The following is a 13,340-nucleotide window of genomic DNA, read 5'->3' as shown; positions in this document are numbered from 1 at the left end:
GGACACATAAAATAACACTTCAAAAGATTTTAATTATTCTCAAGCGAGGCCACTTTGTCTTTGATAGTGTACCCTAGTTGTTCTAGCCACTTTGTTCCCTACTTGGGCACCAGGTGTTGGATGCAAATTGTCTTTCCACAGAGTTCGAACAACAAGCAGTGGAGAGTTACAGTGGAGCCAATTAGGTAGACTCTCGCACCTGCGACCCAGTGGGTACCAAATAATCGCATGCGTGTCCATGTGCGGGTCAGTCAACGTAAATAAAGTAGTGGAGCTAGGCGTACAGTACATCTAATCGTGGTTTAATCTGCACCCCCGACTTCAGCCAAAAACACAAGGTCATGCCAGCCTCCAGTCCACGTCCCCAAGTTCAAACTGCACTGGGACCAGTGCCGCCGGTTAACCGATTAGCAGAGTGCTTTTCCAGAAATGAAGGGATGTACTGTTAAACCGGAGGTAGCGAGTCACATGCTGTGCCCTGTGGTTGCGCTGTTTGCTTAACTGGTTTAGATACATGCTCTCAGGTGCCGACAGGAGCATAGAAGCTTACCAAACCACAACACTGGTCCACTTGAGTAGAGATCTACACTAGTGTTCCTAAAACCATTTTTAAATCAGACATACTGGTCTAAAGTTCAGGGTTTTCTTTTCCAGATTAGAAATTAAAATGATGGGACTAATTACAAAAGAGGATTATGATGTAATATGCTTAAACTTAGATTTCATGCAGCGTACAGTACCACCTACACTGTTACAGAGAATTTGGAGGAGATGTTAAGCAGTGAAAAAAAAACCCATTTTGAGGTGGAAGACGAGTGTAACTCAAACGTGCCGACACTCTTGCAAAGGGTTATAGGTTTTCAGGACAGGGCTAGTCACGTGGAGGCACGGCAAGGTAAGAGCACTCTCAGAGAGAACTCGGGATCCCAGGCCACCAGTGATCCATATGGCGATTAAAAGATAATTAGAAAAGGAACTCCCTCTGAAAAGCCACCGGGGGGATTTGCGAAACACCTCCAACTAATAAAAAGATATTCTTAAATGAAATGCCTGCAACACAAGGGAACGTCAGAAGCAATCCATCAGGCATGCACACACATGTATGTATTGGTGTGTGTGTGTGTGTGTGTGGGTATGTGTGAGTGTGTGAGTGAGTGAGTGAGTGAGAGAAAGAGAGAGAAAAGACAGAAACTGTGTACGTGAATATTTGTGTGTGTGTGTGTGTGTGTGTGTGTGTGTGTGTGTGTGTGTGTGTGTGTGTGTGTGTGTGTGTGGGCTGAACAAGCAGTTATAAGTAGCACCACTGAATCACCGTATGTACAGTCAAGCTCTCTGATTACTTTTCCCATGCCCACCCCACCGCCCACTCCCCATCTTTAAAATAGGAAATCTCACTCTCCCACTGCACCACTCGAGGCCCCGTCACCATAACAACATCGCCAGGATACCTATTCCCCAGGGGTGGGTTGAACACCTATTGGATAACTCTGAGGGGACTAAGCCCTGACTGTACTATGGTGGGTTGGTACTAGCAACCATGACACCAAGGACCTAATATATTCCAAGTATGTAAAACATGTAAACCTACAAAGTATTCTTCTCTATATCTCCTCTGTATCTAAAGTCAGTTTAGGAATGAAAGACAACTGGGAAGAGGCTGACCATAGCCAATACACTGAAGGGAATGTCAACTGATATAACTGCTGTTAATGCAAACAATTGTAGGTGATGCCCAGGAGCCTAGTCCTCTTCTTGTTGCTAATCTTGTTGCTAACATGCTAAACCACAGTACAATGAAGAGTCTGTAAACAGTGGTTGTGACTATACACAACCAAAAGTAACATAGAACACTATTTCATGACCAGAACACAAATGTGTAAAAAGGCAGCAGATATGCTGATCATCTCTACTCATATGAAACCATACCTAGAATGCTAATCAGGTCTGCAAAGCACAAAAAAAGAAAAAGATTCTGTGGAACATGGACGCCAGCAGAGTGCAAATTCCAGTCGAGCCCATCTAGGCAATTATGCAAACTATTCTGTTATTCATATTTGACTGAATTGAGCATTTTGAATAAAAAGAATGGGACCCCTGCCTTTTTAAAAAAAAAATATCTCGCATTCCAAATCTAATAATGAGCATGTAATTCAATCAAGAAAGCCTGCTTGTAAGTAGTTTCATAAAAACTGAATGCCGGAATTTCCATCGACAGTTACAACTCCCTTCAGTAAAAAAATAGATCCACCCACACTTACAGTTGAGCTGAGAGAAAGATCTACTGTACGGACAGCCCTGATGCACAGCTACGATAGCAGCACATGGCAGGGCCCTTAGGGTCCTAGTACACTTTCAAAACAGCTATTCAAGACACATAGAAACACATAGAAACTGCCTCAACAACCAACGGAGGAGTTAGTAAAGAGGGTTTCTTTAACCATTAAGTATTAAGACTTGTGTAACAGTGCCAAAGTAAACAAAGTATCATTGACTTCATGTTCCAGCACTTTCACTGTTGACTGTGAGGATTCAGGTGGCTAAAGGCTTGGGCCAGCAGGGGAATGGAAAACTGGCTACAAACACACTGACGATGTCCAGGATCAACACGATCTCTAGTGGATGGAGCAGCAAAGTTAGTGTTTGGCATTGGTGTTTTATACATTACTCATTCTTCTTCATTGGACTGACACTCTTATCCCGAGCGAGTTACAGTGAAATTACTACAGGGACAGGAAGCTTCAGGTGTTCCATTTGGGTGACTAGATTCCTAACCAATAGAACACCACCAATCAGAACCACTAAACTACTACCTCAGTCATTGGGTCGTTGTTCAGCAGCTGCCTGAAACGTGGAAAAGCATAATGGAACATGTATAAGGCACAGTTTTGATGATTGATGGCAGCAAGCAGTGTATGATGGTTGTTCTTATAGGTATGTGTGTGTGTGTGTGTGTGTGTGTGTGTGTGTGTGTGTGTGTGTGTGTGCCATCTGTGCGATCGATTTTTGGCACAGAGGCCAAAGCAAACACAGAGATGGACAAACAAAACAAATAAACATTGTAATATTTGTCCTGTGTGAATCTAAAATAGAAGGTAGGTGATACACAAGAAGTAAGAAGTATCTGTCTGTGCAACTTCCCTTCCCTTGTTTAGCTTTGCTGCATTCTGTAGTAGTTTGCTGTGGCTTCATTCCACAGACTTTATGAAGACGGCCTCATTAGCAAACATCTTTAAATGGATCACATTGTTCCCCAAATGCATGTGTCCATTGGTGCAAGCTTAGGTCAGCCTTAGGTGAGAACAGGCAAGGCCACTTTTGTCAATGTCTAGTTAATGATTGAACAGAAGCCATTCATTCACATTGAGAATCAATTTCCCTCCTGGTGGCACGGGGAAGTGGTCCAGTGTCAAAGCTAAAATTAGCCTTGCGCCGTCAGACGGAGTAGGCGGTTAGCAGGTGGATGAGACCGAGCTTTAGGAGACGATGACAAAAAAAAATCTCCCACCTACGACAACAACAAAGCTTGACAAATCCAGCCACGATTAGCCTCTTAGCGCAGACCTACAACCATCAATGTTGATATTTGGCCACACCGTTAGACATGAACCTCACTGTGGATATCAAGACTAAAGACAGATCACAGTCTTGTATTAAGCCAACATCATTCAAGTCTTCAGGATTAGGAAGTCACAGCGTAACTCAACCCGATTCCATTAAATAATTGATCTAGATGTCAACTGTGGCAGTTGATTCAGGATTGGGAAACTTCTGTTATTCAGGGTGCTGAACTTCGGTGGCCTTTATATCTGAAAACAGGTATTTTTCTACAACAATAGCACTATATGTCAAAGGTTCCTCTGTACACTGTATGAAACAGGCAAAAATGGGCAACTTCTTATGGATAACTGGCTAACTTCAAGTCTCTTAGGTCTTCAACAACAGATCGAAAGACAACATTTCACAATGCAAAGAAAACATTCTCTTTCAAGAGCTACTCATTTCATGACCTCTTTATAAAAGTGTAGAAAAACCCCATTGCAGCTACATGTGGGCACCATCTTGAATCAGAGCCAATAAAAACCTCATAGAGAGCGTGGGATGGCTCCCTGCGTTTGGCAGCGCTAACAGTGGCCTGGCAGACAACTCCAACACTTGAGATGCGACAAATATATTAGTTCCGGTTTCCCACACTATCCCATTAAAGGCGAATCATTATACCGCTGTCTGAGGAGGGAGAGGGGAGGAGCGCTGGACAAAAGGCCTGAGGGGAGGCTGCCTTGAGGGGCTGGAGATTGTGCTGAGAGCTGCAGGCTTTTTAGTGGCCTAGCTGTGATGGCTGGGGGCCCACGCTGGCCAGAGGCCAGGAGAGACAGTGTGTGTTTGGCCAGCAAGCCAGGAAGCAGTGGCCTACGCTCAGGAATCCCTATGGAGATCAAACACCCACTCAGATCCTCACAAGCAAAACGCGCACACACACACACACACACACACACACACACACACACACACACAGATCACAGACAGATAACACTAGGGGGTGATCATCTGAGGAAGGCCAGCTCACAACTTGAGGAACTCAGAGGATATACAACCAAACACCAATGAACACACACACACACACACGGAAACATGGCCTAAATCACACTTACATACTCAAATACATACTGTACGTATATGATCATACAATAACACACGTCCTGCATGCAAATAGTGTTCCCTCTCACATGGCACATGTAACGTGCTCCAGAGACAAGATAGCAAGAGGGGTAAAGAGAGGGACAGACACAGGGAACTAGACTGGACCACAATCAAATGTAAAGCACACAACATACACTATATAAAGCCTTTCAACTTGCACTGAACTGCTCAAACAGTCAATATCTACACAAGATCAAAGTGTCATAGCATGAAGCCCAGTCAATAACTCTGGCCTGGGATAGCGAGCCTTCCACTGAAGCGTTCGATTATTAACCACTGACAGATGTGCCCTTCCACTGTGCCAGTACCAGTAAAACCATATGAGATCATGCGTGTGAAAAAACTTGAGCTTAATGTCAAAGGGATGGACATTTGTGGACCCACATGCCAAAAGCAGATTACAACAGATAACTAGACACACACACACACACACACACACACACACACACACACATGCATAATCAATTACTCTCCAAATGTGTTCATGTTGGAAATCATACTGCCTGGCTGAGAACCAAAGGCCATTTCCCTCATGGTTATGACTCCATTACAAATGAGACCCCAGGAAAATGGAAGTAATGCCACAACATATACAGTACGAGTGTCCATATGTCAGTCCCTTCTGTTAACCCTTAAAACAGTACACTCTAACAGAGATTTATTAGAGATCACAGTACAAATGTGGTCTTAATCTTTAATTCATTGGAAAAACAATAAATCACCACTACCACTGGAGCAACAAAACCGGAGGAGACAGTTTATTTCTATTCAAAATGACATTTATGTTTGCCGTTCATTTATTGTAGCAGTTCCTTGGTGCACTACACTTTGCACCTGGTGGCTGAGTTTTGACCTGATGACCCTGCGGACTCTCATGTGTCGTCTTGGGGCTTTTGGTCAGCTGGCAAGGACGGGTGAATCCCAATTCAAAAATGCTGCTTTCAGCCTGATGTAATGGACCAAGCTCTCATCACACCAACTGTGATTGGCAAACTCAATAGTCCCCCTGTACAGTGGCTTGTGTGTGTGTGTGTGTATTTGGAGAGAGAGAGAGAGAGAGAGAGAGAGAGAGAGACAGAGATAACAGACAGATAAAGGGAAAGAGAGACTTTCTGGCTCAGACACTACCTGCTGACTGATGCGTATGAATGATTGATGAGACCGGCCGGGCGTCAGTATTTGGGTCACAGTGAACGCTTGGTGGCACCGGCCCTAATCATCAACATCAGAGCTCAAAGTACCTTCACCAAAACAAGAGTGAGTGCACTGGAGCCAGCCCACCAACATAAAGCCATGCACTTCACTTCACAGTTTACCATTACTACATCATCCAGATGCTCAACAGATTGGTCAGTCAAGCACACTAAATACTTTCTCACGCTGAGAAAACTAACAAGCAATTATTCAATGGCTTTCTATCACAATACTTTATACTGGCCTGAACAGTGGCAATCCTACACATAACACCACTAGTAACCCAGTCAATGAACTGTAGCTGTACTAACACATCACAACAACTGACTTTTTTTCCAAAGCACAACCCTATCTGCATGGAAAAGTCTGATCACACAATCTCCATCTCCCTCTTTATCTAAAGCGGGTATCTTGAAGGCCACGCTGCACGCTTTGCATCGCCATAATCCCCACGCACGCTGCCCATGCAAATCCGACCCGCTCGCTCTAAGGAGCCGGGGCAGCGGCGGGCGGTGGGGTGGGGTGTGGCGAGGCCGGCGGCTCGGCCACGTGTCTGTCAGCGGGGCCATTGTGCTGGCGGCCCTGCCACTCTCCGCTCCCATTCAGGGCTTGTTTAGCTCCGGCGTTTTAGCCACAATCAGACGGCGGCTCCTCTGGTGTGCCGCTCGCGGTGGAGGGAGGTGGACGGGCTGCAAATTGGGCCCTGCGTTGATGGAGGGTAATGGGAAGGGGGATATCACAAAGGCCAGGCAGACGACTTACGAAAGAAGCTGTCAGAGGTCATTCTGTTTCATCATTGGTCATCACATCCATAATAGTAAAATGGCTCATATTTCTGTGTTGGAGAGCACTCGCAACTTCAACACAATGGAAAGTAAAATGGAAAAAAATAATGCTAGACACGTTGTAATAGTGCCTAATTTAAGTAAATACCATTATTATTAACTAAATCTAACTCTTGTTCACAGTGCCATAATGCAGGAGAAAATGCATTATGCATATTCTTTATTTCTTTGTCCAGTTAACATTGCCATACATATACAGAACAGCCCCCACAATCAAATTAACTCAACTGGATCCACTCATGAGTTATTGCACTCATTTGAATAGTATTTTCAGTGGTGTGAAGAAAATGACCCATGCTGTGTCACGTTATTTAACATGGCAACACATAAACGTGTTTTGTTCCCAAAGACATTTTATGACGTGCACACCCTATAATAAAACACCTATTGTGAGTTGTACATCCGATAGTAAAACCTACAGTAAACCTACGGTATCTTCAACAGTCTTAAGAGTCCTTGATGACGATATCCTTTACAAGGTGTTCCCTTTTCCATAAATCTTCCACAATCCCAAGCCCAGCCCTGTTTGGACAAATATTTGAAATGATCAACACCTGGCACATCAGGTGACCCCAACACCCATGACGGCCCCAACACACCTGACTGCAACAGCCAGATGGGTTCAAGACATTCTAGGAGACACACCTTTGAGCCCACCCACCTGGCCCTCTAAGGTGTTCTCACAGGTAAATCATTTAAGTTGCCATGGACACAAAATTACACAACAGGTGGAGGGTCAACAGCGCTTAAAAAAACAAAACAAAGGCCCATCCCCAGACACCAGGGGCTGAGTACTATGTTACATAACAGAGAGAGAGAGAGAGAGAGAGAGTGAGACAGAGAGAGAGACAGAGAGAGAGAAAGAGAGAGAGACAGAGAGAGAGAGAGAGAGACAGAGAAAGAGAGAGAAAGAGAGGATCCTCGGACATCCCTGCTGAATGGTTAATAAGGAGCACACGGCTCCTTATCGTTGGGTCTGTTTGCAGAGACAAGCCCTGATGGCCACATGTACGACTCTCTCCCTCCCTCCCTTCTTTCCATTCTTCACTCCCCTCCTCCCTAACAATGTTCACTTTGTGTTTGTCCAGCTCTGCTCCTTTCTTCCTCTCTTTCACTTTCGGTGTTTGTCTCTCTCAGTCTCTATCTATCAGAGATGGGCCCATATTAAGCGTTTGGGGAGAATCTGCTGGGATGTTCTACAAATGGGAGGAGCAGGGGAGGTTAGTGTGTATGTGTGTCTGTGTGTGTGTGTGTGTGTGTGTGTGTGTGTGTGTGTGTGTGTGTGTGTGTGTATGTGTGTATGCAGATGCGCCATGGTGTGAGAAAAAGAGAGACATGAGGAGAAAAAAGGAATCTTCAGAGTGTTAAAAAACATCCAGAGTGTTAGCAGTTTCCATGGCAACAAATACAGTATATTAGAAGAAAATGACCTCTGCCCATTTTGCTACGTCGGCTGCGAGGCTGCCCCGAGGCTGCCCACTGTATTCATGTGGATCATTAAAGGGCTGACTGAACAGTGGCACAATGCTGAAATTTCAGGATGGCCGCTACGGCTTTGTCCACCTGGTAAAGACAAATCCAGCCCACTGATACACAATGCTCTCCGGACTGTGCTGGACTCTGGCTGTGCCTCCCCCACAGCCTGCCCTCCCTGGATACACAGAGTGGGGACTTTCCAAACCAACACTTTCCTCCTGTGGGAGTTTGCTCGCAAAAGAATAGGGCCGTTAGCCAACATCGCCAAAGATAGTGAGGAAGGTAACGCAGCGAGAGAAAAAGAGAGAGAGAGAGAGAGAGAGACAGAAAGAGAAATAGAGAAGGTGTAATCAGATTAGCCATTGATGTCATTTCAAACTGCTTAGCAAACACTGGTCATTCACAGGTTATGATAACATGACGGGTTTTGGGGGTCAAGTGCCCATCTGATCATGGGAAGAAGTAAACAGTTCAACATTTGATCAAGATAACCTTGAAGAGGTTAAAGACCACGTGATGGGTTTCATCATCCACAACAACAGAAGTACAGTGGAGCTTGCACAAACCAGTTGTTACGACAAGGTACGAGGAATTATGTGATTCTGAAAGAATGAGAAGTGTTTGTCAATATTTCCTTGTCTTCTCATTTTCAATCCTTTTACTCATTTGTTTTTTCTGCCAACCAATACAGATGTGCAAGAACACCTATAAAGGGATCACAAGGAAACATAATTCTTTCACTGTTCATTTACAATTACATCATTACTGGGGATAAAGAAGCCTTTGGACTACACAACCAGGACTACACATTAAAGGCAATGGTCAATTATTACACCCCTGGTCTGAAGCCAGCAATATAAACAGTACAGGTCACGACACACACACACACACACACACACACACACACACACACGAAGAGCAGCATTCATTCAGCAAAACTCTGAGCCCCAGTAGCTCCCCACTAACTAATTTAAGGTCACCCAGTGACAGCCACGTGGTGAGCCATGTCAACACTTACTGGACAAGACTTGTGGGGTTAGGATCTTAAAGCTTTAATCTCTCCTGTGTTAATACTATGGACATCCTATTCAAATTCACGCGGTCATATTTGCTCGTATGTGAAATGTTCTTCCAAATATACAGTACGCTTGACACCCAACGAAGTAAGTCACCGGGCTGAAAAGGGAGTAATTCCCCCCTACCTGCGAGTTAAAGCCATCTTGGGTAACCTTTATTATATAAAACATAACCCCTTTGAAGTAATTGGCAAGATGTTATAACGCAATTATTCACTGCCATCCATCCCTTTTCCGTTATGTTTTTTTTTTTTAATTCTACCAATTACATTGTAATGGCAACATTTTATTCAATTCAACTTTGCACTCTCTGCTTCTTCGTAGTCTCTTAAGCACAGTCATCATTGTCTATCTAGTGACTCAACAAACGTCCTGTATAACATCAACTCTGTTAGTACGTAGACAGGCGGAGTCAGGCTACAACTTTGTATAAATCTGGAAATAACGTAGGACCACTGAGAAGCAAATCTAATAATCCTGGCCTAGCCCCCGTCCGTTAACAATAGCATATTAAGCAACCTTTCACCGGTTTTACAGATAATGGATCTTATCCAGATACATGGCCCAGAAGCTTACCTGTCTGCAGGCTTACATCATAGATCCCAAGGCTTTAAACATCCACACAGGATGTAACACGTCTGTCCTGAACGATTTCTTCCCCTTTCTTTCCAGAATGGAGGTGTAGAAGTAGCTCCTTTCTCTTTCTACCCCTCCCTCCTTTTCTCTCTCTCTTTCTCTCTCTCTGCCCCTGTATCTCCCTTGCCCAGTGGAACCTTAAAGAGGATTTGTAAGGAGATTTACATCCCCCACATCCACACAGGCGCGCGCACACACACACACACACACACACACACACACACACACACACACACATAATCCACCCCTCTTGTACAAAGAACACTGGGAGAGGCCATGAGGAACTGGACCATGACCATGTGCTCCTCACTTAGAGAAACAAATGGATGGAACATGATCAGTTCGAACTAAAAAAAAAAATTGGCAAACTTTTCTTGGAAGATCTGTACCAGGATGATTAGACAAAAAATATTTTCACAACAACCATTTCCATAATAATATATGGTCTATGCAGTTTCACATTCACACCAGACACAAGAATTCTATGCGTGTATATGGCTACACAGACAATTTATATGTCCTAATCTCATCTAGTGATCCAATTGTTACCTTGCCTCGGGCATATGGGCCAGTGCAATTGGTCATGAACAATCACTTACCATATATAGCTGTGCACTACCAGTGACGAGATTAAGCTTAATTCAGGTGGATAAGTCACATGAACAAACTAGAACTAATAATTAAGACTATAAGTGATTCGCCAATGTTCAATATGAATATGGATTATACTTGTCCAAAAATATACTTACATAAAATAAAAACCATGTTATGCAACAGCAGAAGAACACCACATCAATACAACGTGGTAATCTTACAACCATCTGTGTGCTGCTATGTACACAGACCACAAGAACAGAGAGAGAGAGAGAGAGAGAGAGAGAGAGAGAGAGAGAGAGAGAGAGAGAGAGAGAGAGAGAGGAGAGTTATCCTTTACTTGCCTGTTGAAAGGGGTTCACCATGTGAAACCAAGGTCCGATGTGGGGCTTGGTCTGAGATCAATACCAGCACGTGTTGGCTAAACTGGGTTGGCACAAACAAACAAACACACGCCCACGGGGAGCAACAGCCACCTCTTTGTTTTTCACGGGCACGTCCTTTGTTCACGTGGTCTCGTCACGGAAAAACTGGGTTCATTGACCAATTCCAAATACTTCAATGTAAGTCCCTCCACCTCTTCCTCTCCCTCTAGCTCACTCTCGATTTCTCACCCTCACATACTTTTCTTCATCTCAATGGTCTTCAATGGTTACCCAAGTAGATGGCTTTCACGTATACAGGGACAGTCCTCAGAGGAAGAAGACACAAGTCCCAAACATAAAAAGGTGTGTTATGACACCTTAATGAAAATATTAAGTAAGGTGACACACATAACACCTCTTGTCTCTCTGCTGATCTCAAACTACTTAAACTTGAAAGACTAAGATATTGTCCAGTGGGCACCAGTAAAGTGGAGTACAAAGGCAAATATCGGATATCTCTTTTGAATGACTTATCTTGATGAGATCAATTTTGACACAATCATCCACATAACTTCACTGTAACTTCCTCTGTTGCCGTGACGGCCGTCAATAACACATCTTATCACCAGTTAATGACAAAGCCCTGTCACAATTCAAAACAGTGATGGCACAGCCTCCTCTGTAAGCACAGGTAACTAAAAATAGAGCGACGTGGTTTATTGTAGATTTAGTTAAGGTTTTTTTATGGCCCCTATTCATTTGAGTCAATGCTTCATCAATGCTTCAACAATTACATGGCTGGTCAGATGTGGTGGCATTTCAAGCTCATGCAACTAGGGCTTGCAGTTTGCCTGGTTGAGGAAGAAGCAGACATTGCTTCCTGAAACAATAAAGAAAATGGGCAGCAGGAAAACAAATAAGACCGTGCCAGTCACAATCAGACAATATTACAGGCAATAAACCACATATGTGCATTGCTAAACATTGGCACTGGCAATATTCCAAAGCTAATTCTAATTTGCCACAGCCATAAAACTAAAATACATTTTCAATTATCAACATCCATCCATCATTAGCAGTACTTTCTTAACATGATCATAAAAACACACACACAAGATATGGACCATCTTCAATTAGATTAGGTTTATGACAATATTTTCTCTTTTACCCCCTCAATCTCTGAATGATAATCTGCAAACAATTAAAAACAACATTTTTTACAACAAAATTACCCAATCCAAGAGTTGATTACATGATGACTTCTCTCCACTCATACTCAAGCTTCTCTTTGACTGTACCTGTGAGTGCCCTATTCAACAGCACGTTGCCGATGGCAATGCATTAAATTCATACAAGAAGGAGCATGCTGGAACAGATGAGAAGTGCCGTCTGACTGTTAAACACCAACCCAGCTGAAATAGAGCACGCTGCGGCAAATCTGGGCTCTCCAGCCAAAGGGAAAGCTGTAGAGAATGATTACACCACTGAAAATCTGTACATCAAGCTATCCACTGTAGCATAACATGACCAGAAGCCTCCAGCAGAGCTGCACAATAGCAACCCAATCAGGACAGCATTGCTCTTGCAAAAACATATGTCATCACTACTTCATTATTATCATACTGTAGTTACATAATTAGTTGAACAGTTTGAGTTATGGCATTATGGCGCGTCACATTCAGTTTCAATTGGACACATACTGAAAAATGTTTTGTAGAATTTTTAAAGAGGGACGCATCGTTTGCTGTTGGAGTATTTTGTTTCAATCCCCTGAGAGAATCTCTTCCTGATTGTCTTCTCGTACTTCCTCTACTCTATCTGCAGGTCAAGTCTTGCTTTCTTTCCCACCTCCCTCTCTCTCTCTCTCTCAAACAGGTCTTAACCTTCAAGATGGTGGAAGCTCTCCAGACTCCACAGGCCTATAAATACCCATTTTCAGGAGAGGAGAGCAGAGCAGCGGCTCTCCCGCTGGGCACTGCCAGGAGAAGGAGTGGCGGCCGCCTCAGTGTTAACATTCTCCCGACGTTCCTCCTGGTGAGGGCAAAGCTCTCCCCGTTTCTTTCTTTCATGGTCTTCCTCTGTTTCTTCCTGTACTTTTCTTTCTTTCTCTTTCTTTTATATTCCTTCTTTTCTCTCTCTCTCTCTTCTTCTTTCTTTCTTTCTCTCTGTCGCTTACTCTATCTCTTTCTAAAGAAAACCCATGCATGAAACACATGTCTATTGTAAGATCTGATTTGCAATCTACACACACACACACACACACGCATACACCACCAAGGAGGAGTTTCAGAGTGTGAACAGGCCTGTGTGTGAATGACATCCACAGCGTCACACACTCACACAAATCTCAACCCCTTGCTGTGCCACACTTCCATTTCATTTTCCATGTGCTAATGTTCGTGTAGGAGGCAGCAAATGGTCTTTCTTTAAGACATTTCAGAGAATCCCAGTCCGTG

At 43.7% G+C, this 13,340-nt stretch overlaps 1 protein-coding gene across 7 annotated transcripts in view; it reads right to left on the bottom strand.

Annotated features, from left to right (window-relative positions):
- Positions 1-13,340, bottom strand: part of eps8a (epidermal growth factor receptor pathway substrate 8a) — a 57,891-nt gene that overhangs the window by 27,269 nt on the left and 17,282 nt on the right. Inside the window, exon 1 of one of the 7 annotated variants that reach the window (XM_048268003.1) lies at positions 9,866-10,019. The exons of the other annotated variants lie outside the window; for them this stretch is intronic. The gene's annotated coding sequence lies outside the window, so the exon portion shown is untranslated. Of the gene's footprint in view, positions 1-9,865; positions 10,020-13,340 lie in introns of those variants that run through there. 7 annotated transcript variants of the gene reach the window in all.

This window comes from Alosa alosa, chromosome 17 (assembly GCF_017589495.1).
Source record: "Alosa alosa isolate M-15738 ecotype Scorff River chromosome 17, AALO_Geno_1.1, whole genome shotgun sequence".
In the NCBI taxonomy this organism is placed as follows: domain Eukaryota; kingdom Metazoa; phylum Chordata; class Actinopteri; order Clupeiformes; family Clupeidae; genus Alosa; species Alosa alosa.
Note: the sequence above shows the minus strand (reverse complement) of the source record. Positions and strands in the feature narration are given on the sequence as shown.